This window comes from Pongo pygmaeus, chromosome 14 (assembly GCF_028885625.2).
Source record: "Pongo pygmaeus isolate AG05252 chromosome 14, NHGRI_mPonPyg2-v2.0_pri, whole genome shotgun sequence".
NCBI classification, from domain to species: Eukaryota; Metazoa; Chordata; class Mammalia; order Primates; family Hominidae; genus Pongo; species Pongo pygmaeus.
Window position 1 is genome coordinate 41,330,654 of NC_072387.2, and position 14,686 is coordinate 41,345,339.

Here is a 14,686-nt window from a genome sequence, read left to right on the forward strand (position 1 = left end):
AGAAAGACTTTGTAGATGTCATTCCCACATGTAAAATATAGGCTTTGTTCTTTAATAGTGAGCTTATCACATCTAATTAAAAGGAACTTTTGGCATAGGCAATACCCAATTATATTCTGGTAAGAAAGGGAAATGATCATAAGTATTAATTCCCTCCAGTGGTGAATAAGCTATATCAATTTCTTTAGCTATTTTTTAAATTTATGAAATAGAAAATTTCATTGTGAAAAATAAATAAATTAAAAAGGACACTATCCACATTATTTAATCTTTGTTATTGTTGTTTTGTTGACAAGGCCAATGAATGTATGTCATACTCTACAAAATTGTTATTTTAAAATTGTCTTGATAACATATTAGCTTACAATTTATATCTCATGGGAGAAGATCGCTCATGGGATTTTTTTCTCTTGAATTTTGACAGTTCCTTTGGGACAAAATACCAGGTAAAGAGTGCTTTATTCTACTGTGTGAGTAGGTATAATCTGTTAAACTGAGGGTGAAAGATAGATTAAGAATAACTTTTTTCTAATGTAGATTCAAATAAAATATTAATCATAATGAAAACAGTTCATTTAGTCCAGTTAGTCCTAGGTAATTTTTGTTATGTTGAGCTTGGGCTTTTGATTTTTTAATAACATTTAATGCCATGAAATTCAGTTTCTGAAAAATGTACAGTTCAGTGGATTTTAGTATATTCATAAAATGCTGCATTAATCACCACAGTTTTATTTCAAAACATTTTTATCACCTCTAGAAGAAACCTCATACTCACTTTTCCCTTCCCTCAGCCCGTGGCAAGTACTAATTTACTTTCTGTCTCTATGGATTTGCCTATTCCGAATATAGCATATAAACGGAATCATAAAATACATGTTTTTTTGTGCCTGGCTTCTCTCACTTAGCACAATACTTTTAAGATTCATCTGTATTGTATATCCTGTATCAATACTTCCATTGTGTGGATGTACCACTGAATTAGTTTCCCATGGTTGCTATAACAAATTACCACAAAATTGGTTGCTTAAAACAACCCACATTTATTGTCGTACAGTTCTGGGGGTCAGAAGTCTGAAATCAATTTCTCTTGGCTGAGATCAAGGGTCAGTAGGGCCATACTTCCTCTACAGGCTGGGGGAGAGTCCATTTCTTCACCTTTTTCAGCTCCCGGTGACTGCTGGCATTCCTTGGCTTATGGCTCCTTCCTCCATCCCCCAAGCCAGCGTGTAGCATTTTGCTTCAGTTGTCACATTGCCTTCTGTTCTGTAGTCAAGTCCTCCTCTACCTCCCTCATATGGGGACCCTTCAGATTACATTGGGTCCACCTGGATAATTCAGGATATGCTCCCTATTTTAAGGTCCTCAAGGTAGCCAGGCATGGTGGCTCATGCCTGTAATCCCAGAACTTCGGGAGGCTGTGGCAGGAGGGTCGCTTGAGCTGAGGAATTCAAGACCAGACTGGGAAACATCTCTACAAGGAAAAAAAAAAAAAATAGCCAGGTGTGGTGGCATGCAACTGTAGTCCTAGCAACTTGGGAGGCCAAGGTGGAAGGACTGCTTGAGCCCAAGAGATTGAGGCTGCAGTGAGCCAAGATGGCGCCACTACACTCCAGCCTTGGGTGGCGGAATAAAACCTTGACTGAAAAAAAAATTCTTAATGTGATCACATCTGCAGAGTGCTTTTGCCATATAAGGTAACAACCACAGGTTCCAGGGATTAGGGCCACTGGAGGCCACTGTTCAGTCTATCAGAACCACGGTTTGTTTATCCATCAACAATTAATGAGCATTTGGTTTGTCTACATTGTCGTTGTTATGAATAAGGCTGCTCTGAACATTCATTTACAAGCTTTATGTGGACAAGTGTCTTCAGTTCTCTTGGGTGTATACCTAAGAGTAGAAATGCTGTGTCACATGGAAACTTTATGTTTAACTTTTTGAGGAATTGCCAAACTGTTTGTTTGTTTATTTATTTATTTATTTATTTATTTAGATGGAGTCTTGCTCTGTCACCCAGGCTGGAGTGCAGTGGCGTGATCTCGGCTCACTGCAAGCTCCGCCTCCCGGGTTCACGCCATTCTCCTGCCTCAGCCTCCTGAGTAGCTGGGACTACAGGCGCCCGCCACCACGCCCGGCTAATGTTTTGTATTTTTTAGTAGAGACGGGGTTTCACCATGTTGGCCAGGATGGTCTCGGTCTCTTGACCTCGTGATCCACCCACCTCGGCCTCCCAGAGTGCCGGCTGCACCATTTTCCATTTCCACTATCAACGTATGAGGGTTTCAATTTTTCCACATCCTTACCAACATTTGTTATTGTCTGTCTTTTTGATTATAGCTATTTCAGTGGATGTGAACTGGTGTCTCGGTGTGGCTTTGATTTGCATTTCCCTGATGACTAATGATGTTGAGCATCTTTTCATTGGCTCATTGATCATTTATCTGTCTTTCAAGAAATATCTATTGAGGTCCTTTGCCTATTCTAAAACTAGGTTATTTTGTTGAGTTGTAAGAGTTCTTTCTATATTCTAGTTATAAGTCCCTTATTAGATATAGGATTTTCAAATATTTTCTACTGTCTTGTACATTGTCTTTTCGATTTCTTCATGTTGTCCTTTGAAGCACAAAAGTTGTTAGTTTTAATGAAGTTTACCTATCTTTTCTTTTGTGCTTTTGGCATCCTATCTAGTACCATGGCGACCTACCATGGTTCAGACCAACGGGAACCACCCCTTTTGACACTTATAGCTGTGTGGGTTATCTTAGAAAAGCAGGGCTAGACCAGGTGCGGTGGCTTACACCTGTAATCCCAGCACTTTGGGAGGCTAAGGCAGGCGGATCATGAGGTCGAGAGATCAAGACCATCCTGGCCAACACGGTGAAACCCGTCTCTACTAAAAATACAAAAACTTAGCTGGATGTGGTGGTGTGCACCTGTAGTCCCAGCTACTCAGGAAGCTGAGGCAGGAGGATTGCTTGAACCCGAGAGGCGGAGGTTGCAGTAAGCCAAGATTGTGCCACTGCACTCCAACCTGGAGACAGTGAGAATCTGTCTCAAAAAAAAAAAAAAAAAAAGAAAAGAAAAGCACAGCTGGCCATCACCAGGGTCTCCTGCAGGTCCCCTAGGTCAGGCAGTTATTTATCACAGTACTTGGATGGGTTTTAACCTCAGAACTCCATAAAGTCACAGAAAAATTACTTCAATGTAACAGAACCCAAACTAGGAAATAAGATCTCTTTGCAGTTTATGTTACACACACACACATACTCTCTCAACCATAATTAGACACAGCAAACCATAAATAAGACACAGCGGGGTTCACATGTCACCTTCCATCTCTCTCATGAGGGAGCTGGAGGGCGCCTTCGTCAGTGTGGATCCTGTCCAGCCTTCTCCTCTGTGAGCTCCCTGACATGGGAGCAGTGCTGTTCTGTGCTGATCTCACCCAGCAAGTTGCTTCCTCCTTTTGAGCCTTTGTTGTCATTTGTATGAAAGTCTTGGCCTCCACTTACTCTCTATCTGTGTTCACTGAATCAACCGCCCAGGGCTGTTGCTAGTGTCACATAACCTGGGAATAGCTTTACAAACAAAACAACACCCATTCCTGGGACCTGCTGCTCCTTTCTTGTCTTTGACCTGCATTCAGCTGCCTCTCTATTGCATCCCTGCTTTAGCCACAGGAAGGGTGCTTTGTATTCAGCATCTTTTTTCTTTAATTAAACAAAAACAAAAACTTCTGAATTGGATCTTCTGTTGTAGGGAAACGCAATGTGTGTCATTCCTGGGGACACTCCAGTGGGCATCTCTGCAGCTCCTGTAGCCAGCGGTGCCCACTCATTATGGCATGTCTACTGCGGCACAGGTGGGACAGGGACCCCACAGGGCCTGAGAACCACGTAGTAGGTCTTCAGCAAAGGCCCACTGAATGAGTACAGGTTAATGATGGAAACTGAGATCCTTAGAAATGGAGTAACTCTCTCTAGAGATAGACGACGAACTAAGTGGCCTTTTCTAAGTGAGTACTCATCAACCTTTGGGGGAACAGATACCCAGTTTCATTATAATTCACTTTTCAATTTATTGGAAATACTGAATTTATTATTCAGTTTATTGATGAAATGGAAATAACAGTCCTCTGTAGTGTGTGTATGTGTGTGTTTGCTGAAGGAGGTGGCCATGTATTTAATGGTAAATTTCAGTATCCAGAGCATTTTCTGCTTTTAGTTTTGATTTTCTTTTATGTTACTAGATACAGTCTTAACGGGATCTTAATGTAGTTAAGTTAGCTTATAATGGCTACGGGAGAAAATAGGCTCCTAGACAGCACATTATAATGCCCCTTCTGAGAAAAGAATTACAGCAAAAGCTGGACCCAATTGTAAGAACATTAAACTTATAAAAGCATGAAATTGCTTCATAGGGTGTACATGAATTAATATCTTCTTTGCACTGGTGGTTTTCCCATATAGTACATCACTCAGGCTCAACAACACACAAGTATGCTTTTGTACCAGTGAAGATTGCATTGCAAAGCTGTATCATCTACTGAAAAAAAAAGAAAAAGAAATACCCAGAATAGTTTGGGCTGGTCCAGGAGTGAAGGACACTTTAAAGATTGCCTTTCTCCTGAACTCCTACCCTGCTGTCTGCCCTTTCTTGTGGACTGATGGCCTCTCGGGAGTTGGCAGGACTTACCTATCTTGATCTTCTGGTCCCATGTAAAATGCACGTTCTTATATCCAGAGGATCAGAGCCAGCCTAGACAGCCCAACACCATGCAGACAACCGTGCCATGGACACTTCAACTCAACTGCAATGTCGATTTGTTTGCGAAGATGAGCCAGTACTGTAAATGTCAAGCAACATTGCTCTGTGCAGCAGAGTCAGCCATCTTTGAACTCACCAGAAAGTACCTGTGAGACTTGCGGACTTTTGAGCATATTACATTGATCATGTTGAAAGGTAGAGGCAAAAAGAACCTGTTCCTGCCTGTGTAGCAGTTTTTATTCTTTTGATTTTGAATAACAGTAACATTTTTTGGCCAGCACTTTGAAAATGGCCCTCTCTGAAGAATGGTTCTCTAGCATACTTATAAACGGGCGGTAACATTTTTACTTTGGAATGACCTGCAAGGAGCTCCATCTTCCAGAACAGGTGAAAAGGGCATAGGCTCTGGAATCAGAAAAAGCACGTTTAGCTGCAGCCTCTTAACACAGGGGGCCATACTAATCTCTGTATTGTTCCAGTTTTAGTTCATGTGCTGCCAAGGCAAGCACAGCCATAGCCTTTTAACGTGTTTCCTGGCTTTACTAATAAATCCACAAAAATGGGGAAGATTTAAAAGACTTAATATTTTTAAAATGCAGATCTGATTCTGTCACTCTCACCCCCACCCTGATTTCCTCAGTGGCTTCCCACTGCACTTTGAATAAATTCACACTCTTTGCCATGGCCTGACGGCCCTGCACAACCTGGCACTTTCTACACTCGGACCTCACTTTGTACCTCCTCTCCCTGGCCCCCAGCTCCAGTTATAGTCTCTCTTTCCTAGAACACCCCAGACTTGTTCTGCCTCTGGGCTATTGCACTTGCGATTCCCTTTGCTCGGAACTCTCTTTCCCTAGAGCTTCAGCTTTTCATATGCCTGCCTCTCACCCTTCAGATATCAGCTCAGCTGGGTGCAGTGGCTCACATTGGAATCCCAGTGTCCCTGTGCTTTGGAAGTCCAAGGCAAGAGGATTGCTTGAGACCAGGAGTTTGAAACCAGCCTGGGCAACATAAGGAGCACCCCCTCACTACAAAATTAGCTGGGTATGGTGGGGTGCACCTGTGGTCCCAGCTTCTTGGGAGGCTGAGCGAGGAGGATCACTTGAGCCTGGGAGGTCGAGGCTGCAGTGAGCCATAGCACACCAGCCAGGGTGACAGAACGAGACTCTCAGAAAAACAAACAAACAAACAAACTAAAAAACCAATCCCACTCCCTCACCAAAATTCAAATATCTAGCTCACATGAAAGTAGCACCTTTTCAGAGGTGATACTTTTTTTTTCTTAAGTCAACTTGTATTTTAGATTCAGGGCGTACATGTGTAGGTTTGTTACTTGTGTATATTGCATGATGCTGGTGTTTGGGGTTCATAGTTGACCCTATCCTCCAAGTAGTGAGCATAGTCCCCAATAATTAGTTTTACAACTGTTGTTCTTCTTCTCCCTCCCCCTATATTAGTTCCCAGTGTCTATTGTTGCCATCTTTATGTCTATTAGTACCCCATATTCAGCTCCCACTCATAAGTGAGAATATGTGGTATTTGGTTTTTTGCTCCTGCATTAATAATGGCCTCCAGCTGCATCCATGTTGCTGCAAAGGACATGAATTCATTCTTTTTAATGGCTGCATAGTATTCCCTGGTGTATATGTACTTCATTTTCTTCATCCAGTCCACCGTTGATGGGCACCTAGGTTGATTCCATGTCTTTGCTGTTGTGAATAGTGCAGCAATGAACATAATGAACGCATGTGTCTTTTTGGTAGAACGATTTGTTTATTTTTGGATATATACCCAGTCATGGGCTTGCTCTAAGTTCCTTGAAAAATCTCCACACTGCTTTACACATTGGCTGAAGTAATTCATGTTCCCAGCAACAGTATATTAGCATCCTCTTTTCTCCACAGCCTTGCCAGCAGCTGTTATTTTTTGACTTTTTAGTAATGCTTCAGACAACAGAATTGCTGTCATAGTGGGCTATAGACTGCATTCCAGACTCTGGAGCTACTGTAGCCCATGCCCCAGACCCTGGCTCCTCAGCTGCTGTACTAACACCCATTCCTGGCACACCATCTCCAACACTGCAGTGGAAAGGGGGGGGTGGTGCCTGCATCCCAGGCACCAGTGCCACGGCTGCCTCAAACCCAGGGGCCAAGGTTCTTCCACAAGTACCTGAATTCCCAACCTTGGCCCTGTGGCTACTTCACAGGTGCTGCACACCAGACAGTAGTGCCACTGCCACCACGAGCATGCCTGTGAGCTGGCTCTGGCTTCAAGAGGGATCTGTCACAACTTCACCTGAGGGAGAAGAAGAGATCAGGAAGACCCCAGGATCCTTCACCACACCATAAGCCCTTGCTGTCTTTGTAGACAACTGCAGCCTTGGCCACTGAGGACCACTACCTCTGTACAGTTCTGTCAGCTGAGGTGAGCATTAGTGAAGATTATAGGGGAGGTTCTGGCCAAAGGGATCTCTTGGCACGATAAATGGCAATAGTTAGTTCTTGCCTATCAATAATTACTTTAAATGTGAATGGATTAAATTCTCTAATTGATAGACATAGGATTTAAAAAATAGGATCCAACAATATGCTGTCTATAAGAGTTTCATCTTATCTTTAAGGATACAAATAGGTTGAAAAAGATATTCCTTGAAAAATATATTCCATGCAACTGGAAAGCAAGAAAGGGAAGAGGTAGTTATATCAGACAAAATAGACTTTTAGTCAAAAACAGTAAGAAGAGACAAAAATGTCAATATGTAATGATAAAGGGGTCAATTTATGAAGAAGACATAATTATAAATATATACACATCCAACACTGGAGCACCTAAATATATAAAGGGAATATTAAGAGATCTGAAGGGAGAAATGGAGAGCAATGAAATAATAGTAGATGACTTTAATACACCACTTTCAACAGTGGGTAGACCATCTAGGCAGAACACTAATAAGGACACATTGGACTTGAACTACACTTTAGACAAGGGGTGTCCAATTTTTGGCTTTCCTGGGCCATACTGGAAAAAGAAGAATTGTCTTGGGCCACACATAAAATACACTAACACTAATGATAACTGATGAGCTAAAAAAAAAAATCACACAAAAAAATTTCATGATGTTTTAAGACAGTTTGCAAATTTGTGATGGGCCACATTCAAAGCCATCCTGGGCTACCTGTGGCCTGCTGGCTGTGGGTTGGACAAGCTTGCTTTAGACCAAATGTACTAAACAGATATATGCAGAACATGCCATTCAACAATAGCAGAATACCCATTCTTCTCAAGCTCACATGGAATATTCCTAGGATAGATCATATGTTAGGCTACAAATGAATTTTTATCAAATATCTTTTCTGACCGCAATGCTATGAAACTAAAAATCAACAACAGGAAGAAAATTTGAAAATTCACAAATACATGGAAAGTAAAAACACTTCTAAATAACCAATGGGTCAAAGAAGAAATCAAAAGGGAAATTAAAGAAATTTTTGAAATACATAAAAATGAAAACACAACACACCAAAACTTATGAAATGTAGCAAAAACAATTCTACAAAGGACGTTTGTAGTGACAAATGCCTACATTGTGAAAAAAGAAAAATCTCAAACAAACAATTTAACTTTACATTTCAAGAAACTAGAAATAGAAGAGAAAAAGAAGCCCAAAGTCAGCAGAAGGAAGGAAATAATAAAGATCTGAATAGAAATAAATGAAATAGAGGCTAGAAAAAAAGTAAAACAAAGATCAATGAAACCAAGGGTGGGGCTTTTGAAAAGATGAAATTGACAAAACTTTAGCTAGACTAAGAAAAAAAGAGAAGACTCAAATAAATAAAATAAAAAATGAAAGAGGTGACATTACAGCTGGCACACAGAAATACAGAAGATTATAAGAGATTACTCTGAGCAATTATATGCAACAAATTTGATAACCTAGAAGAAATGTATAGATTTCTTCAGGTACATTTCTATATGTACCCATGTAGGTACATATAACCTACTTAGAATTCTGAAGAAATAAAAAATCTGAACAGACCAATAACAAGTGATGAGATCAACTAGTAATAGAAAGTAATAAAAAGACTCTATCAAAAAACTGTTAAACTAGTAAACAAATTCAGTAAATTTGCAGGATACAAAATCAACATATAAAAATCAGTAGTGTTTCTGTACAGTAACAAGAAAGTATCCAACAAGGAAATTAAGAAAACAATCCCATTCATAATAACATTAAAAAGAATAAAATACTTAGGAGTAAATTTAATGAAGGAGGCAAAACATCTGTACACTGAGAACTATAAAACATTGATGAAGGAAATTGAAGACACAAATAAATGGAAAGATATCATGTTCATGGATTGAAATAATTAATATTGTCAAAATGGCCATACTACTGAAAGCAATCTACAGATTCAATGCAATTTCTATCAAAATTCCAATGACATTTTTCATAGGAATAGAAAAAATAATTCTTAAATTGATATGGAACCACAAAAGACCCCAAATAACCAAAACAATTTTGACAAAAAGAACAAAACTAGATTTTAATTATGTTATGAAGCTATATAATCAAAACAATATGCTACTGCTACACCCCCCAAAAAAACCTCAGACATATAGACCAGTAGAGTAGAGAGCCCAGAAATAAACCCATAAATATGCAGTAAAGTAATTATTAATAAAGGCACAAAGAATACACAATGAGGAAAGGATAATCTCTTTCATAAATTTTGGTGCTGGGAAAATGGAATATCCACATGCAAAAGAATGAAATCGAGCCTTTATCTTTTTTTTTTTTTTTTTTTTTTTTGAGACAGAGTCTCTCTCTGTCGCCAGGCTGGAGTGCAGTGACACCTCTGCCTTGCGGGTTCAAGCAATTCTCCTGCCTCAGCCTCCCGAGTAGCTGGGACTACAGGTGTGCACCACCATGCCCAGCTAATTTTTGTATTTTTAGTAGAGATGGGATTTCACGATGTTGGCCAGGATGGTCTTGATCTTGTGACCTTGTGATCCGCCCACCTTGGCCTCCCAAAGTGCTGGGATTACAGGCGTGAGCCACTGCGCCCAACCAAGCCTCTATCTTACACCACACACAAAAATCAACTCAAAATGGAATAAGGAGTTGAAGGTAAGACCTAAAACTGTAAAACTCCTGGAAGAAAACATACGGGAAAAGTTCCTTGACGGTAGTCTTGGCAATGAATTTTTTTGATTTGACACCAAAAGCACAGGCAACAAAAGCAAAACTAAACAGATAGAATCACATTAAACTAAAAAGTCACAAAGGGCACATAAGGCACAGCAAAGGAAACAATCAACAAAATGAAAAGCAGCCTATAGGATGGGAAAAATGTTTGCAAACCATGTTTCTAATAAGGAATTAATGTCTCAAGGTACATGAGGACTCATACAACTCAGTAGTAACAAAAGCCAAATCACCCAATAAAAAATGTGCAAAGGACCTGAGTAGATATTTTTCCAAAGAAGACATATAAATAGCAAAGAGGTATATGTAAAGATGTCACTAATCATCAGGGAAATAGAAATCAAAACCACAATGACATGTCACTTCATACCTGTAGGATGGCTATTACAAAAACGTTAAAAGTTAAGTGTCAGTGAGGACGTGGAGGAAAGGGATCCCTTATACATTGTTGGTAGGAACGTAAATTGGTGCAGCCATTATGAAAAACAGCGTGGAGATATCGCAGAAGCTTAAAAGTAGAACTACCCTGTGATCCAACAATCCCATGTCTGAGTATATATCCAAAGGAAATGAAATTACTATCTTGAAGAAATATCTGCACCCTCATGTTCATCTCAGCATTATTCACAGAGGCCAAGATTTGGAAACAACATAAATATTAGTCAGTGGATGAATGGATAAAGAAAATGTAGTGTGCGTGTGTATACATATTTCATTTTATATATACATATACATTGTATATATAATGGAATATTATTCAGCCAACAAAAAGCTACCCTGACATTTGTGACAACATGGATTGACATGAGGTTGTTACGCTAAGTGATATAAGCCAGACCCAGAAAGACAAATATTGCAGGATTTCACTTACATGTGGAATCTTAGAAAAAAAAAAAATTGAACTCATGGTAACAGAGAGTAGAATGGTGGTTACCAGGGCTGAGTGATTACAGGTGGGGTACGGATTAAGGGTACAAACTTTCTGTCCTAAGATGAATAAGTTCTGGATACCTAAAGTACAGCATGATGACTACAGCTAATAATAGTGTAATGTACACTTGAAATTCTCTCAGGGAGTAGATCTTATGTTACCAGGCACACACAAAAAGGACACTATGTGAAGTGATGGATTTATTTTAGTTTAGTTTATTTATTTTTTATTTTTTTTTGAGAAGGAGTTTCGCTCTTGTTGCCCAGGCTGGAGTGCAATGGCATGATCTTGGCTCACTGCAACCTCCGCCTCCCATCAAGCAATTCTGCTGCCTCTGTCTTCTGAGTAGCTGAGATTACAGGCGCCAACCACCATGTCCGGCTAATTTTTGTGTTTTTAGTAGAGATGGGGTTCCACAATGTTGGTCAGGCTGGTCTTGAACTCCTGACCTCAGGTGATCCACCTGCCTCTTCTCCCAAAGTGCTGGGATTACAGGTGTGAGCCACCATACTCGTCCAGAAGTGATGGATTTGACTGTGGTAATCATCTTACCATGTATACATATATCAGAACATCACATTGCACACCTTAAATACACACAATTTTTGTCAATCATACCTCAATAAAGCTGGAAAAAAAGAATAAATTCAGTTCTATCATCTCTCTTCTTTTTAAAATTTTCACTGACTCTCCTGCCCTCATACACACATTTGCACAACTAGACACATCCTAGCACATGTAGATACCTTTCTTAAGTCTCTCATTCAATCCTCACTCATCGATTTACTATGTTATTCATTCATCCATTCACAAACCTATCTGCCTACTTCTTTCTTCTATGGGTTTCTTGAGGACAGAGTGAATGCGTTTTATCTTTGTGTTCCAAGCACATAGTGGGGATGTAATACATCTTTCTTTAATGAATGAATGAATGTATGAATGTTTTCTCCAGAGAGCAGAAGTGAGCAGACAGTTGGCAAGTAAATTGGGAGGAGAGAAAAATATTTTTAAAATATTTTTAAAAAATCTAATATCATGCTCTGTGGCATTACATGTGCTTCCTTATATAGTTACTGATTTGATCCTCACAAAATCCTCCAAATGGGAGCAGATAATACTATTTCCCTTCAGAAATGAAGGGCCAGAGGCCTTGTGTGTTTGAGTCTGGACTGACAAAGTTAGCAGGTAGTGAATATAAGACAAAAAGCCAGGTTATTGGATTCCAAGTGCAGTGCCTTTTTTTTTGGTTTTGCATCCATCTAGGGTGAGTTTGTTTCTGATACAACGCAATGAGATGTGTGCTCTTTTTTTTTTTTTTTTTTTTTTTTGAGACCGAATTTCACTCTTGTTGCCCAGGCTGGAGTGCAATGCCATGGTCTTGGCTCACTGCAACCTCCGCCTTCCAGGTTTAAGAGATTCTCCTGCCTCAGCCTCCTAAGTAGCTGCGATTACAGGCACCTGCCACCACCCTGGCTAATTTTTGTATTTTTAGTAGAGACAGGGTTTCGCCACATTGGCCAGGCTGGTCTCGAACTCCTGACCTCAGGTGATCCACTCATCTTGGCCTCCGAAAGTGCTGGGATTAAGGGCGTGAGCCACTGCGCCCGGCAGAGATGCATGTTTTTTTTTTTGTGGCTGATACACATATGAAGGCAAATCCATAGAGGACAGCTGACATTGCTTTAGGCAAGTGTAGCATCACTGGAATTAGTGTCACAGCAAAAGGGCTAGGGTGGGAAGACCCACTTAGGTGTACAAAGACGTGGGGTTTTTTGGCTTGTTTGTTTTTAATTGTTTTTAATTAAGAGTCTCAGCCGGGTGTGGTGGCTCACACCCGTAATCCCAGCACTTTGGGAGGCCAAGGTGGGCAGATCATGGGGTCAGGAGTTCGAGACCAGCCTGGGTAACATGGTGAAACCTCATCTCTACTAAAAACACAAAGATTAGCTGGGTACCGTGGCAAGCGCCTGTAATCCCAGCTACTCAGGAGGCTGAGGCAGGAGAGGCAGGAGAATTGCTTGAACCCAGGAGGCGGAGGTTGCAGTGAGCCGAGATTGTGTCACTGCACGCCAGCCTGGGCAACAGAGCAAGACTCCAACTCAAAAAAAAAAAAAAAAAAAAAAAGGAGTCTCAATTTCATTCCTTGACTAAAACAGGAGCTGAGAAACAAATGAAGCATGGGTCAGAATTGGGTGTAGTGTAGGGACAAGAGTGGCAAGAGCAGGGCGTGGTGGGCCAAATGAAGCTGGCAGCCTTGAGGACTAGAGGAAGCTGGGTGGTACTTAAAGGGACAATGAACCTTTGGTGGCAGGAAAGTGGCCAGAGGCCAGAGTGCCTTGTGCCAAGGTAAAGGAAAAAGTGAATGCCCCAAGGCAGGCACTGGGAGCCGGTGTGCCAATACCAGACGTTCTCCAAATCCACAGCAGTGTCCTGATCTCGGGAAGCCTCTGCAGGGAGCCCTCAAAGCATGGCTGCGTGCATTTCCTATGGGCTCTTTTATTCTCTCTATACCTCAAGCTTTGTCTTTGAACAAGCTGAACTGTCTACACTGGATCCTGAGAGCAAAATGCCATGAAGTTGCAACTTCATTCTTTTCTTCCTTCATCCTTTGGGCAGGGCGCTTTTGCTGTGTCTTTGTGTCCTCTCTGGGTGGTGGATGCAGGGGGATGAGGACTGGCCGAGGAGTCCCCCTGGAGCCCTTGAGGGAGCTTGGAACATAGACAAGTCCCCCTGGCTGTTCGAGGCCATTTCACCTTCAGCAGCGGTTCATCCCAGGGGCTTGGCAGCAGCCTTGCTCAGCGTTGGTTGCCTTTTCTGAGCACTGGCCACTGCTGTGGCTGGTAAAGGCATTTTGGAAGTCCTTATTATGCCCACCAACTTCACCTGTCCCTAAAATTTTGATCCCTAAAATTTTCCTCACTTCTTCAAACAACCCCCAAATGTTGCTGCTTTTCATAATCTCAGATTTTTCCTAACTCTTCCTCTCCTTCTTTCCTTTGCAGCATAAAATGCCCACAGGAATCACACCCCTGACATCCATCACCACCCTTTCAACAGTGGCCCTCAAACCTGTCTGGAAAATGATGACATCTGAATTATATCATTTATAAATCATTTATATAATACCAAAGTGCTGGGATCACAGGCGTGAGTGGGCGCAATTTTCAATTAAGAAAATTCTATCAATGAACATAGTCCCCCGTCCCCAAATGGGGATGGAGGGATGATGAAATCCTGGCAGTGGAGCCCCTTGTGCTGCTGTTGGGAGGTGGCAGTATTTTAAGGAAGAAGTAGAAAGGGGGTGAGAATAACATGGATTGAGCACCTGCTATTGGCCAAGGCTGGGGTTTTAGATTTTTCACCCAGGAGTCATTGCAGGTGGTCCCAGAGGACTGGAGAGAGTTAAAAATGGCCAGGGGGTCCCTAGGAAGCTCCAGGCCAGCATTTTTACACCCTGGAGGAGAGCTGAGAAGAAGCTGGAAAGGATAATACTGTAAGAGCTAACACTTATAATGCTGCTTATGTTGCACCAAGCACTGTTTTAGGTGCTTACATATATTAATTTGTGGAATCCTGGCAACACTGTGTGAGTAGGTGTATTTGAATTATCTCCATTTTACAGACGAGAAAACTGAGGCACAAAGAGTTAGCTAGTCGCCCAAGGTTACTTAGTAAAGGTGGGATTTACACAAATTATGCTTTTTGTCTGCTGCCTTACACCATCTTGCTGAGAACTTCTCCACACACCACCAGTGTGCTGGCTCATTAAGTCGTGTGTTTGT

General features: G+C 41.2%; 1 long non-coding RNA gene across 1 annotated transcript in view; it reads right to left on the bottom strand.

Moving 5' to 3' along the window:
• Window positions 1-1,020: 1,020 nt before the first annotated feature.
• The window catches only part of LOC129011738 (uncharacterized), a 100,959-nt gene continuing 87,293 nt past the window's right edge, over window positions 1,021-14,686 (bottom strand). Inside the window, exon 5 of the long non-coding RNA XR_008493415.1 lies at window positions 1,021-1,471. This is a non-coding gene — a long non-coding RNA (uncharacterized LOC129011738). The remainder of the gene's footprint in view (window positions 1,472-14,686) is intronic.